Raw genomic sequence first — 11265 nt, forward strand, 5'->3', positions numbered from 1 at the left:
CCCAGATCCGACCTGCATGGCCAACAAGCTCAGACTTTCAGGCGGGTCCTGGGCTGCTGCAACCAAATCCTGCCATCTGGGTAGCCTACAGCGGAGGAAGGGGCTTTTCTCTGGCTTCAGAGGCGCAACACAACAGGTGTTGTGCTATCCTAACGCCAAACTCCCTCACAGGTTTCAAGGGGAGTGCCCCCCCCACCAACTCTCCCAGCCCTTGCTCACTCTCCTACTGCTGCCCACAATCTGTGGTTCCTCTGTGGGGCATCCAGTCTCTGCCTCAAACCTGACACAGTCTGTTTCCCCCAGTCTCCCTGGTCTCTGGGTCCAAGCGCCCCTCTTTCTACAAGAATATCACATATTGGATTTGGGCCCAGTTGATGCTGTGTTCCATCATGTGAGCTCTTTATAGCTTCATCACTGTGCAAAGACTCTCTTTCACACAAGGTCTCACCTAGTTTTGTGTGGACAAGAATTTTTGGAGGACACTATTCTACTAGTACACTTGCCTTTTTTCAAGTCTCCCCCCAGTGAGGCTTCCTGGCACCTCTTGTCCTAAGTTTTGTCCTGGAAGATTTTCTCCTTTTGTGTGTGCTCTTATAACTGAGTCTGTTTTGTGTAGTGGCAGTCAGTCCCAAATTTTCCAATGTATCTGCCTAGTCCACCCACAAAAGCAGGCTGCATCCCAGAACAAACCTGGCATACAGGCCACTGGCCCATTGCTCCCATCTCAGTGAGACGAGAGTGTGTCTATGCACAGACAGTTGGGTCCTTTGACCCTGACTGGATTGTGGCTCCATGGGGGTCGGGTGGTTTGGGAGATGGCAGATACAGGCAGACATTTATTTATACCAGGATTGGTCTGGCAGCACCATGCAAGAACCCAGGGAATTATAAAGAGGACATGCTCAGGTAGGAAGATAACCAGATGGTGCCCTTGTATACATAGCTAAGGTGTCCCCTGAATGTCCTTGAGCACCTTCTTCTGGTTAGCTGTTCTAAAACTCATTCTCTGATGACATTTTTCCTCCTCTGATCCAGATGACCTGCCAGGGGGTGGGTACGAGCATCATCCACAGGGCCTTGACCACCATTTTCTCAACGACAAGAATCCAGAAGACTTGGGCTGCTCAATGTGGTTTCTGAGCATGAGAGTACATGGGACATTCAGTGGGGAGGAATGATCCACAGAGGCTCAGGGTAACCCACAGTCCAAAAAAGTGGGCCTTGGCCCAGAAAAAAGCCAGAAATTGGGCCTTGTGCACAACAGAAACTGCAGTGATGGGTGAGTCATATCTGCAGGTTCTCAGTGAGGCCCCAGAGGCTGCTGGATCTTCCTAAATGTGTTCTTCCTGGGCCTGGTCAGATGTGGCAAAGCTAATATCCATGAGGGTCAAAGAAGAGAGGCTGGTTGAATTGGCAGTTTGGTTTATGACTCACTCATAAGGATGCCTTCTAATGAGCATAAGGAAAAAGCAAGGCCCAAGTGGGATCAGCACTGATGTAGACTGATGCAGCACCATGGCCAGGATGTCAGAAAGGAAGAATGTCAGGATTGCAGCAACTGGAAACAGGACTCAGTGAAGAATAAGTCAAGGCCAGGGGACAGCGTGGTTGGGTAGTTTTTTGAAATAATTTCAAGTCCTCTGTTTCTGGGTGCCCATCTCATAAAAATATCAGAATAGCCAAGTTCTTATTCCTTCCAGCATCAAAGAGGGGCATCAGAAGCAGAGAAGCCACAATGCTGATCTGTCAACAGTGCCAGTGCTCTTTCCTTTCCTGTGAGCCAGCCACTCCTAGCCTCCACGATGTCACCCTGTCCACAATGGAACTCACCAATGTTAGGGCATGTATGATCAGTTCTCACATTTTTATACACCAAGTTGTTTGGGTTGGCTGTGTCTCACATAGAAGGAAGGCTGAGCTCAAGATAGATCAAGGAAATGGGCAATGTGGAAGTGGCTGTGAATCTCAGTGGCTTTGGAGGCTGTGCAGGAGGGTCAGAAGTTCAAAGAGCCTCAGAAACTTATGGAGACCCTGTACCCAAGTAAAAAGGCCTGGGAATGTGTCTCAGTGCTTAAGTGCCTCTGGTTTTAATCCGTGGTACAAAAATAAGTCATTCAATAAGGAATTATAAAACTGAGAGTCTATGAAGGTGATTTCAGAAGCAGCCAGTTTCAACCCAAGCATCAATTGAGAGCGGGCTCCAGACCAGTGGAGGTTTGTGTATAACAAAAGTCAAATAGAAGAACTAGCTGGGTTCCTGGAACCCCTAGGTGTGACAGCATGTTTGCATTATGGCAGGAGAATGTCAGTGATGCTGGCCGTCTCCTAGATTTTGAAAACTTTGTTTTCATTATCAGATGTGGCATCTATTTTTGAATGCCTAGTCCAGATAAGGTGTTGACTAGCACAGGCAGAAGCATGACCAAAATGGTATGTGTCTGTTAGGCAGTCTTTCATGACTGTGACAGTTACAAAAAAAGGGGAGTAAGTTCTCTTTTGTCTTGGTTTCTCTACTTGCCATTCATTGAGAATTGATTTCATCTTGGGGTCCTGAACAGAGGCTGCATCTGGGCAGATAGTGTGATAGATTTGAGAGAAAGAAGGAGAAGGTGGAGGAGGAGACAGAGGACAAACTGGAGGGAGAAGAGGATAAAGATATAAAGAGGAGGAAGAAAAGGAAGGAAAAGTAGAAGGAGGATGTGGAAGAGGAGGAGAAGGAGGAGGAGGAGCACGAAGATGAGAAGTGGTGAATGGGCAAGAAAGAAATGTTGAAATCTTAATATAGGAACAAGAAAAGGACCCAGAAATAGGACAAGAATGTGCAGGACAAAAAGAACCAGAAGTAGAACAAGAACCAGAATAAAAATCTAAAACAGAGAGATCATAATGAGAAACGAGAAAGGAGAGCTCATCTAGAAAACAATATCATTATTCAGGGCATAGTCTTGCTGAGGTCATCTTATCTTTTTGCTCAGTGTACCTCTAATTTTACACCACCTCCCATTAGTGTATTCACCTATGGCTGGATTAATCCATTGGTGATGTGCAGCCACCCACCATCCAACGCTTCCCTGAATGCCCATGTGTGAGCATGGCTGTTCTGGGCAGAAAGGCCTAAGCACAGGAGCCTTTGCGGGGGCCAATCCTGATGCAAAGCCTAGCAGTGTCTCTTTGGCAGATCCAACCTGCACTGAGAAGTTCTGGGGCCCAAGGTGCTGTTTCCATTGCCAGGTGCTCTTTTGGTTTAGATCCTGTGCATCATCTTCCTCCAGGGAAGAATCACTGAGGGAGTCTTTGGTGGCACTGTAGCTGGATTGGAGGGCTCTCAAGTCTGTGGCGCAGGCCTGCCCTGGCAAAGACTCTCAGGGGTTGGGGGTGTCTTGTGGAATAATTCTTGAGTGTCACCTACCAATCATCTCCACCTCTCTCTGCAGAAGTCAAGGTCCCTGACCACGCAGTCATGTATCTGTCCATGAATCCGGGAATGAAGTATCATTTTATCCTGAGAAAACGCCCCACCATGAAGACAGCCCGGTTCAAGGGGAAGGAGGAAAACACCTACTTTATTCAAACTGAATTTCTGCTGATTGTCCCCTGGTGCTTACACCTAGGTGGGGAACAGACACTAGTCCAATACAATGAACTACTCATGCCCTCTTGAATTGGAGCTTTTGGGTGTTCAGGAAGGATAGATGGAAATAAAGAAGAAAGTGGTCAATGTTAAGGGGTTGATCTGAGATGAGTAGAGCAACAGCATGTCTGCTGCCATGTCTGAGGGGGTCTGTGTCAGGTGGCAGTGTGCAGGCCAAAAGTGCAGGGACAGGTATTTTGGGAGATGAGAATAGGACAGGATCTAGGTTGCAGTTTCCACTCTATGGGATCGAGGATATTGTTACACATGGGGAAGGACAGCAACAGGAGATTTTTCATGTTCCTTGAACAAGGAGCTGAGAGGATGTCTCTGCAGAATCGATATGGATGTGGAGCAAGCACACCAAATGTCCAGGTAACTGCAGGACAGGAACCCTTTCCAATGACCACCCTTGCCAGATGAGGTGCCCTACTACACCCCAGCAGCTCTGAGCCTCTGGGACCAGGAGCTCTCGTGGCTGTCTTTCAGCACTCCTGTGTGTGGTCTTCTTCCTGAGTCTGTTTTTGGCCCTGGCAATCAGGACCAAGCCTCTAGGTTTTGTGTCTGGGCCACACCAGATGCAGCCTGCTTCCTCAAGCAGACGTGGGATCTTGGGGGCCACTGTCCCATTCCTCCCATCTTGATGGGATGAGATTGTGTTTGTATACAGGTTGTGTGCTCCTTTTACCATGAGTGGAATATGGCTCCACAAAGGGTAATGGTAGGTCCAGGCAGATCACTGTACAGGGATTGGGCTAGTGGTCCATAGGAAGAGCCCACAGGACTACCAGGAGGTCTTCCTTGGGTAGTAGTGTCTTAAGATGGTTCCCTGATATTTAGAACTGAGTGTACCTGTCCTCTTGAGTGTACCTGTCCACAGTCCTTGAATAGGCACTTCAAGGCCCATTTCCTGAAGACCTGTCTCCTATGCTGCTCCAGGTGACCTGTCAATACAGGGCTCATCATCATCCACAGGGCCTTCAAGCTACACTTCCTAAATGAAGAGAAGCCGGAAGACTGAGCTTGGCCAGATCATCTCCAACTGTCGGAGTAAGTGGGGGATTCATATGGTGGGGAGCAAGGTTAGGAAGTAGACTCAGTCAACTCATAGCACCAAAGAGTGCTCCTTGACCCAGAAGAACATTCAAACAGGGTGTGTTGGGGCTCATGCATAAAGAAAACTACGTTAATGCTGGTGTGATGTTTCCAGGTGTGACTCTAGTGTGACGCCACACCAGGTATCCTCTCCTGGTCCTGAGCAGGCCTCCAGTGCTGACATCAGTGAGGAGCAAAGAGGAAGGCTTCCTTCCAGGGCCACTGTGGCCCAGGTCTCTCTGATAGGAAGATGGGGATGCATGGGCTAAGGATGGAACTTACAGTTTTGTGGACTGAAGCAGGGCTATTGAAAGCCTTATGTAGGACCAGGAAACCACTGCCTGGGCAGAGCATGGCCAGGATTCTAGCAAGCAGAAATGGGACTAAATTGGAAGGAAATTACAGGCTGGGAGACAGCCTGAATAGTCTGACTTTGGATTCTCTGGTTGTCTCTACCTGAGTTTACCAGAAGTGATCACAATAACCAGGTTATTATTCCTAACTAAAGTCAGATGAGGGCTTTCTCAGCACATCTGCCACAAAGCTGATCTGTTCATAATGCTAGTGTTTTTTTATTTTCTATTTTTGTGAGCCAAATACCCACAGCAGCTGTGATCCCACAGCAATCTGTCCACACTGAAAACCACCATCCCTACACATTCTAGATTAAATTCTCTCATACCTTAATCTACTAAGTCTGTTCAGTTAGTAGTGTCTTATGGAAGAGAAATTCTGCGGCCTTCGTAGGCTAAGAAACTCATAGCAGAGACACATCTATCCAGAAGAGATGGAGAACAGGCTCTAGGCTAGAAGAGGGCTTCAGGAAACAGGTGTTCATAGGTAGGTGTAGCTGGCTGTCTGAACCCCACGGGGGTCATGGCATCCCTGGACCAAAGCACCGTGTTGGAGGGAAGCAGTCCCTCTGCTGGTCTTTGGAGCAATGTTCCTCAGTAGAACAGCATTTGAGATGTGGCCTCCATTCTAGGAAGCCTGGTCCACGTGGAAGTGGGCACCGACAATGGCAGAAGCGTGGCTCCAATGTGGCATCTATAACTGGTCAGCCTGTCCTCACTGTGGCCATATTTGAGGAAAATGAATTAGAGTGGAATCCTATGTTTTTCCTTCAGGTTTCATAGCTTTCCATTTGGTTCTGCTCTGAGGCTGTCCATAAAGTCGTAGTGTGTGGCAGTGGGGCTCTCCTCAGCTCTTGCCAAACGGGCATAGAATGGGAGACAGAGGATGAGCCTTGGGGTGAGGGAGAGAGAGAGGGATAGGAGGAGGAGAAATTCTACTTGGAGAATGAGGATTCAGTGGAGCCAACAGGGACAAGGTACTGTTGCCTAGGACACCACCCTGTTCAGGTCTTCCTCCAACCATGCCCAGCCTTTCTTCCAGATCCTACCACCTCCCAGTAGTGTATTCATCTTAAATAAGAATTTCATGTTGACATCAGAGCACTCACCATCCAATGCTTCCCTCCAAACCCACCTATGAAGATGGCTCATGTGGGGACTGAATCTTCGGCACAGGAGCCTTTTGTGGGAGATTTCAGATGTAAATCCAGTGGTGTGCTTTGGCAGATGCAAGAGGACCTGGGATATTCTGGAGTCCAAAGCCTTTGGTAGGAACGGACATTAGGTCTGTGGAAGTGCTCTGCCTAGTTCTTCCTCAGGGAGGACTGTGGAGGCTGTCTTTTTGGTATTGGTGCTGAATTGGAGAGCTTTCAGGTGTGTGGCTCTGGCCTTTCCAGGCTGAGGCTCTCAGATGTTGGGGTGTCCTATGAGACACCTCTTGAGTGCCACCTTCTTTTCATATACCCCTCTCTTCCCAGAGCTAGAGATTCCTCACCTTGCCAATGTTTTCTATGTAATGAACCCCCACATTCAATACAGCTTTGTACTGAGGAAGAGGACCACCCCAAATGAGAAGGATAAGTAGATCCAGCCCAAACCTCCCCTTTGTAAGCATAGGAGGCTCAAGCTCTCCACAGGATCCTTTTAAGAACACTGCCCAGGCGCTGTGTGGCTGGGCAGCGCTGAAGCATCTTTTACATTTATTAATATTTGCTTCAAATTTTTGAAGTCCTAATCTGTATTTTGACATTAGATATTTTTTTATTTATTCCTTTTAGTAAACACATTCATTACTATATAATGTGTTTGTTGTTTAAACCAAGTACTTTTTAAAATATATATATATATTTTTCTTGTCTGATACTTTGATGATTTGAGTATATTAATTATAGCAGTGATTCTTAAAGGACACATCCAAAGCAACAGGGAGGAATGTTTCATTCGATCACAAAGAAATTTTGTTTTTAGGAATATGGCAGATGGCATTATCTGAGTCAATTTTTCAATGGAAGAAATGAATTATCAAATGCCATGACACAGAAAAATACAAGGACACACACACACACACACACACACACACAATGGCTCACACACTCATTGAGAGATAGATAGTTTGAGTTGGTCTATGCTGAAATATTTTGGAGAAATTGTTCACATTTCTCCAATTTTGGAATATTTTCAATTGCATAACTTGTCTTGCAGATGAAACCCAAGTCTAAAAAGGACATGCCTGTGTGCTGCTGATGCAATTTTACACATAATCTGAAGGTCATGTCATGCAATATATTTTGTGCACCTGTGTTTTGACTGTGAACCATTCCCTGAGGTTGTGTGTGGAATTTTCTACTTGTATCATAACAATGGGGATCCATTGTTTTGATTTTGGAACATTTCTGATTTTAGTTTTTCAAATTCCAATGTTATATAATATATATATATATATATATATATATATATATATATATATTTTTTATATATTTAATTTTTCTTTACATTGTATTTAGCAATAACATGAAATCATAAATTTATTGTGTTAAACTTTCCCCTTCTAACACACAGTAAATTAAAATACTATTAACCTATTCATGCTTATACCACTTAAAGTTACCTTTAATATGACTCTTAAGACTGCAAAATTTTTGAAATGATAGAGTAAGGACTAGTAAACCTTTTTGTGTAAAGTATCAAATAGTCAATATCTTAGGCTTTGTAGACCAAAAAGTATAAATCAAGGATATTGTGTGGGTATTTATATGCCATGAGTGAAAACACATTTCAACATTTTCTCCTAATCCCTTTACAATAAAATAGCCAGGGTCACAGGTCTTATAAAAAACATCTGGTAGGTCGAATAGGGCTCAGGGGCCGTAGTCTCTGATTTAAATCACAAAACCAATGTGTTTTTGAGCCTTCTCTGAAATTACTTAAAACAGCCAGTGAACATGATAAGACCACTCACAGGAGGGCTAGGAGGAGAGGAGAGTTGTTTGGTGGCCCGCACCCCACCTGGCCCCAGTCGACGTTCACTGGATCCATCACCAGCGTCCTTACCACCTTTTCTTTCCAGGCTCTGGCAGTCCTGAGCACTCTACCTGACACACAGTAGGCTTGAAAAAATGGGAGACAGTGTTTTTTCCTCACGTGCTCAAAGAAGGACATGCCAGCCTTCCAAGCACTTGGATTCCACTGTAGGATCACTCTTTAACAGGCTGAGTTTTCATTCTCTGGAAACTCTGATTCCAAAAGTTGTTCAAGGAATAAGCTGAGCATTAGTGATTTTTTTTTAAAGTTCTTGAGGAAAATCTGATGATTCCAACCAAAAACCTGTGGCTCAGAGAGAGCATAATCTCATAATTACAGAATCAACTCCCAACCCCAGATTGGATGTTTTCATGCCCTGATTTATGGTCACAGGTGGTTCTTGCCCTCTTTGTGAGTCTTGGATTCCATGTGTCAGCCAGTTGTCAACCAGTGTTCATTGAGGAGCTATTAAATGGCACACTAAGTGCTAGCAATGCATGAGGAGGCAGAGGTCCTCCAACACTACAGCCTCCCTTCCTTACCTCCCTCCCTTTACCACCCCTTAGTTTTCCTCAGCCCTGTTCACCACCTGGTATCTAAAATGTGTTCTGGTTTCCCCATGAGAGCCAGAGCCTGGTAGCAGCTGGCCCACTGGTATTCCCAAAGCCTGGAACAGTGCAGGGCAGCCAGGCAGTGTGCTCAGCCAAAATCTGTGCTAACAGGGGCCGGAAGTAGGGAGCAATCTAGCTGTGGGGGCCAACTTGCCAGCCCACCCAGGGCAGGGCTTGAGTCCCAGCCTCCTCTGTCTTGGAAGCAGCAATCAAGAATGCAGCCTGGTTTTCCTCCCAGATATTTGGTCTGAAACCATGGATTTCAGCCTTGGTTCATTAATTTATAAAACTTAGAAAACACTGTAAGGATTAAACAGGATGAAGTCCAATGTGCAGCAGAAGCTCCCAAGGTAGTAGGTCTATGTGTTGGTTTCTCTTATTACCTGGAATTTTATAAACAGACCACAGTTGTAGAAGTTCTCTGAACATGTCTAAAGAGAAACTGATTAGCCAGCAGTGTGCCTGTGACATCCTAATGACGAGGTCTGACAACTTGCATCTGCTTTCTGAAATATATTTATTGAGCTTCTGCCACATACTGGACACTGTGCTAGGGTCTTGGGACTTGGGGTAATAAGCCAGACTCAGCTTTTGCCCTCATGAAACTTACATTCTGTGTGGAACTGGTGACAGATGAGAATCACCAGAGCCAAGAATCCTACAGCACAGCCCTGAACACATGAAGGCAGTGAGGTCTATGTGGCCTTCAGGTCTGTGTCGGAGTCAGAGGTGAACTTGATGTGCAATCTAAGGAGTCAGAGGATGGTTCCCTGAGCAAGTGCCACTGGAGCCCAGATTTGGACCATGTGAAGGCATTCATTAGAAGAGAAGGAGGCTGGAGCTGGACATGGAATGAGAACAGGATGAAGGCCAAGGCCAGCTCGGAAACTTGGAGATTTCACCTCAGAAGGTGGCAGAGCCAAGCAGTCAGGGGCTGAGTCTGGTCCTTCTCCAATTTTTGTGTGTCACAGGTCCCTTGGACATCTTGCTAAAATGCAGATTCTTGTTCCAGGTCTGGGTGGGCCTGAGAATTTGAATTTCTAATAAGTTCCCAGGTGCAAGTCTGCTGGTCCATGAACTGAGTTTGGGGGAGGAAGGTTTTTAGGCCATGTCTTTGTCTTTGTACTAAGAGACAAAAGGGATTTTCCGAAGACCCCTCTGGATGTTTGGATGTTATGAACCTGTCTTACCATTATCATGAAGCAAAAATCCTCTGCCTGGAACTTGTGAATTCTTGGGAAATCTCTCTCTCTCTCTCTCTCTCTCTCTCTCTCTCTCTCTCTCTCTCTCTCTCTCTCTCTCACGCACATACACGCACACACAGACACATATGAAGGAAGGAAGGAAAGACTGGGGGGGGGACGGGGGGGAGAGAGAAAGAGTTGACATCCTTGCTCCTTCCTGGTTGCTGCTGTTGATTTTTTGTCAACATTCAACTCAGCCCCAATCATAGTTGACACTGCCTTGAACAGTGCCTTTTCCCAGTGGGAACTCCGTTGCCTGCGGGTTGCAACTTAGAAATTCTGGAAGGCAGTGGAGAGACAGCCCTGTGCACCCACACTTGCTTCTTTTTAAAAAAAAAATCCTAGGCTTGCTAAAAAGAAACACACACACACACACACACACACACACACACACACACACACACACAGGTTCAGGTAATCTTTGGAAAGCAAAGATAACCACACATGAGATTGAAATAAAATCTTACAAACACTAATGCATCTCAGAGTCAGTCCTTAGAGGATTAAGGAACTGGTTGACCTCGGCTGTTGATGTCTAAGCTGAGACCCAGGTCAGAAATCTCAGCACTGCAGTCCCCCCAGGGAGGCTGGTCATGGTGGGGTTGAGATATCCGGGAGGTGACTGGGAAAAGCCAGTGGGCGGGCACAGAGGAATGCAGGTCCAGGGGTCAGGGTGATGAAAGTGGATTTGATCTGTCCTCTGGTGACATTTAGGAGGACAGGTGAGAAAGAGAGCTGCTGACACACAGCCTCCACGGCACGCCTGCCAGGTACACAAGGCCTTCTAAGACCACCTGGGAGAAAAAGATGGGCCCACAGAACACTGCCCTGTGAGCAGTCCCAGAGGCTCTTGTTGAGTGTCCCCAAACACAGGTTGAACCCCCTGCTCACTACTCCATTTAAATAAGCACTTCCATAACTTTAAATCCAAGGTGGCTCCTGTTCAGCATGAGCACCTTTCCTGGCAGCTCGTGCAGCACAGTGAGTGAGCAGCTGCTCAACAGGAGCAGTTTGGACAGGGCATTGCACATGCATCAGCCCAAGGCAGCAGCAGCCAGGGCACAGGGCTTCCGAGACACATGGAGTTCAGCCACGAGCACATGCATGTTGCAGGGAGCGTCACTCCACATGAGAACATCACTTCCTCATGGGCATGAGGAGCCTGGGAAAACCACCATCCAGTGCTGAGGGCCATTACCAAGTAGGAATGACGCATCAAAATTCCTTGCCAAGCGTACCCCATGCTGCTTAGAGGACATTCGATGGGACATTGCATGCATGCTTTAATAAGGTGACCTTGCTCAAGGACC

The sequence above is a fragment of the Ictidomys tridecemlineatus genome, chromosome 16, assembly GCF_052094955.1.
Source record: "Ictidomys tridecemlineatus isolate mIctTri1 chromosome 16, mIctTri1.hap1, whole genome shotgun sequence".
Classification (NCBI taxonomy): Eukaryota; Metazoa; Chordata; class Mammalia; order Rodentia; family Sciuridae; genus Ictidomys; species Ictidomys tridecemlineatus.